At 42.0% G+C, this 4,466-nt stretch overlaps 1 pseudogene; it reads left to right on the top strand.

Moving 5' to 3' along the window:
• Nucleotides 1-346: 346 nt before the first annotated feature.
• On the top strand, nt 347-1,468 carry LOC106613043 (ATP-sensitive inward rectifier potassium channel 1-like; annotated as a pseudogene).
• The last annotated feature ends 2,998 nt before the right edge of the window (nt 1,469-4,466 follow it).

The following is a 4,466-nucleotide window of genomic DNA, read 5'->3' as shown; positions in this document are numbered from 1 at the left end:
AAGTTGTGAAGGGCATCTATTTCATCTGAAAAACAATGATTTCAAAGGATAAGGACATTATTAATCATTGAATTCTGGTTCATAATATTTGTTCCATTCAAATCAAAGCGTCCAAGAGCCTTGAACAACTGGCATAGAGGGAGGGATCTGTTACAGGGTGGGATGCAGGTTTATCTTGGAAGATTAAACATATTAATGAAAACCCTCAGTGTTCTGTATTAATAGTATTCAGTCTGTATATATCTAACAGTTCTTGGATGACAAGGATATTTGATTTATTTTTCTGGGTATGTAGTAAATTTAAATTAACACATTGTCCTCTCTTACAGACGACAGGAGCTAGAAAATGGTGTTTGGTATCCAGAAGCGCATCCAGGACAACCTGGTGGAGCGAAGAATCCGCAGAACTCGGCTGGTGACCAAAGATGGCCGCTGCAACATTGAATTTGGCAATGTGAAATATGGCAACCACTTTGCTTTCCTCGTGGACTTCTGGACAACCTTCGTGGAGTTCCGCTGGCGCTTTGTCCTCTTCTTCTTCATCACCTCCTTCACCCTGAGCTGGTTCGTCTTCAGCCTGCTGTGGTTCTGGATTGCCCGGAACAACGGGGATCTGAAGTGGCAGAACCCCTCAAACAACCACACCCCCTGTGTGTGGAACGTCGTCGGTCTCACTACAGCCTTCCTCTTCTCGCTGGAGACCCAGACCACCATCGGGTATGGTGTACGCGCCATTACCCCTCACTGTCCTGTTGCTGTAGCCCTCATCATTATCCAGACTCTCATAGGGGCCCTCATACACTGCTTCATATGTGGAGTCATCGTATCCAAGATATCCCTCCCTAAGAAAAGGGCCAAGACCATCACATTCAGTGAAATGGCAGTCATCTGTCCTAAGAAGGACTTCCTTTGCCTCATGATAAGAGTGGCCAACTTACGCAAGACCCTGATGATTGGGAGCCAAATCTACGGCAAGCTGTTGAGGACAACCGTCAAACCCGATGGGGAGACAATCATCATGGACCAGGTGAACATTGAGTTCATGATGGACGCTGGGAAGGACAACCTCTTCTTTGTGTGCCCTCTCACACTCTACCATGTGATTGACAAGGCTAGCCCTTTCTTTGACATGGCAGAGGGCACCTTCCATAAACAGGAGTTTGAGCTGGTGGTCTTTCTGGACGGCACAGCCGAGACCACCAGCTCAGCCTGCCAGGTCAGGACTTCCTTCATCCCTCAGGAGATCATGTGGGGTTACAACTTCCTGCCCATCATCTCCCGCAGCAAAGAAGGCAAGTACATAGTGGACTTCTCCAACTTCTCCAAGGTGGTGGCGGTGACCACTGCACACTGTGCATACTGCTTCCACAACATAGTAGGACACCACCTCCCCTCCATTAATGGAATCGACAACGGTGGATTTGGAGTGATTGGTATCCTAGAATAACTTAATATGACAAAGATGTGAACTTTTGGATGCAAAATGTATAATATGCACAGTTGAAGTCGGAAGTTTACATACACTTAGGTTGGAGTCATTTAAAATCGTTTTTCAACCACTCCACAAATTTCTTGTTAACAAACTATAGTTTTGGGAAGTCGGTTAGGACATCTACTTTGTGCATGACACAAGTAATTTTTCCAACAATGAATTACAGATTATTTCACTTGTAATTCACTGTATCACAATTCCAGTGGGTCAGAAGTGTACATACACTAAGTTGACAGCTCGGAGAATTCCAGAAAATGATGTCATGGCTTTAAAATCTTCTGATAGGCTAATTGACATAATTTGAGTCAAGTGGAGGTGTACCTGTGGATGTATTTCAAGGCCAACATTCAAACTCAGTGCCTCTTTTCTTGACATCATGGGAAAATCAAAATAAATCAGCCAAGGTTGATCCTTGGGAGCAATTTCCAAACGCCTGAAGGTACCATGTTCATCTGTACAAAAAATAGTACACAAGTGTAAACACCATGGGACCACTCAGCTGTCATACCGCTCAGGAAGGAGACGTGTTGTGTCTCCTAGAGATGAACGTACTTTGGTCCGAAAAGAGAAAATCAATCCCAGAACAACAGCAAGGACCTTGTGAAGATGCTGGAGGAAACAGGTACAAAAGTATCTATATCCACAGTAAAACGAGTCCTATATCGACATAACCTGAAAGGTCGCTCAGCAAGGAAGAAGCCACTGCTCCAACACCGCCATGAAAAAGCCAGACTACGGTTCGCAACTGCATACGGGGACAAAGATCGTACTTTTTGGAGAAATGTCCTCTGGTCTGATGAAACAAAAATAGAACTGTTTGGCCATAATGACCATCGTTATGTTTGGAGGAAAAAGGGGGAGGCTTGCAAGCCGAAGAACAACATCCCAACCGTGAAACACAGGGGTGGCAGCATCATGTTGTGGGGGTGCTTTGCTGCAGGAGGGAGTGGTGCACTTCACAAAATAGATGGCATCATGAGGGAGGAAAATTATGTGGATATATTGAAGCAACATCTCAAGACATCAGTCAGGAAGTTAAAACTCGGTCGCAAATGGGTCTTCCAAATGGACAATGACCCCAAGCATACTTCCAAAGTTGTGGCAAAATGGCTTAAGGTCAACAAAGTCAAGGTATTGGAGTGGCCATCACAAAGCCTTGACCACAATCCTATAGAAAATGTGTGGGCAGACCTGCAAAAGCGTGTGCGAGCGAGGTCTACAAGGCTGACTCAGTTACACCAGCTCTGTCAGGAGGAATGGGCCAAAATTCACCCAACTTATTGTGGGAAGCTTCTGGAAGGCTACCCGAAACGTTTGACCTAAGTTAAACGATTTAAAGACAATGCTACCAAATACTAATTGAGTGTACATTATGTAAACTTCTGACCCACTGGGAATGTGATGAAAGAAATAAAAGCTGAAATAAATCATTCTCTCTACTATTATTCTGACATTTCACAATCTTAAAATAAAGTGGTGATCCTAACTGACCTAAGACAGGGAATTTTTACTAGGATTAAATGTCAGGAATTGTGAAAAACTGAGTTTAAATGTATTTGGCTAAGGTGTATGTAAACGTCCGACTTCAACTGTATATATATACGTACAGTAGGATCCGAAATTAAAGATACCGTTGATAAAGATGAGCAATAATGACTGTATAAAATAACAAAATAAACTGTGCTATATTGCATCCAACTATTTGGGGGGAAAAAAAACCTATGCCTGCATATCATGCTCAAGGAAAGCACCTCGAGATAACAAGGGCAGTAACTAGAGGGATTCCATTGTCTCTTTTCAACACAATAAAATCGGTCAATCGGCCTTCTCTGTTATAGCTACAGTATACTGGAAGGCAATGCCCATGGACTTAAGAAGCTGCACTGATTATTGTATTTTAAATGTGTTATTTAAAACATGGCTCAAATCTATCCAAACCTGTACACGTGAGTTATCTGTGGTTCCTCGTACGTAAGACGACAATTGATGATAGTGTTGTTGTTGTTAGAATGATATATTATTGGATGTAATGTATTTGTATTTTGTATTGCTTTAGTGAGTATTTGTATAGTGGCTTTGTAAAGACCCTCACATGTCCAGGGACTACGGGTGCAAATTAGCTTTTGACTAAACCCGGCACATTTACATGGATGTTTCATTATTGTAATATTGATGTTGATTAATGTGCATTGTCCCCTATAAATAAATACATTTCCAATACAACTGCTCAGAGAAAGAGATTCAGTTTAACAAGTAATATATTTTTTCTCAATAAGTTACCAATAAGATTGTTATTTGGTCCCAATTCCTAGCATGCAATGACTACATGAAGCTTGTGACTCTACAGACTTGTTGGATGCATTTGCAGTTTGTTTTGGTGTGTTAGTGAATATTTTGAGCACAATCAAAATTAATAGTAAATTATGTCTTATGTCATTTTGGAGTGATGTTAATTGTAAGTAACAATAGATTATGTTTACAAACACTTCTACTGTACATTAATGTGGATGCTACCATGATTATGGATAATCCTGAATGAATCGTGATTAATGAGGAGTGAGAACTTTACAGAGGATCAAAGATCATACCCCCAAGACATGCTAACCTCTCACCATTACCATCTTTGACCCTCTGACCCTCTCCTTCGTTCGAGAGACTTAAAATGCTGCAATATTATATGCCTTGCAGAGACATGGTTGGATGACTCTCTGTACATAGAACTCCATGCACTCCATGGTTTCTCCATGCAGCGGCACAATCGGACAAAGGTGGCCTCGAGTAAGTCCAAAGGAGGAGGGGTGTGTCTCTTCATGAACGTTGCTTCCAGTGTGAAGGAAATCTCAAGCTTTTGCTCACCTGATATAGAATACCTCATAGTAAGCTGCAGACACTTTTATCTACCAAGAGAGTTCTCATCCGTAATAAACACCCCTCTGACATTTCAGCTGGAGCTTGTGACTTTCTCTTCCCCCTT

Source organism: Salmo salar, chromosome ssa09, assembly GCF_905237065.1.
Source record: "Salmo salar chromosome ssa09, Ssal_v3.1, whole genome shotgun sequence".
NCBI lineage: Eukaryota > Metazoa > Chordata > Actinopteri > Salmoniformes > Salmonidae > Salmo > Salmo salar.
This window is presented reverse-complemented; position numbering and strand designations above follow the sequence as displayed.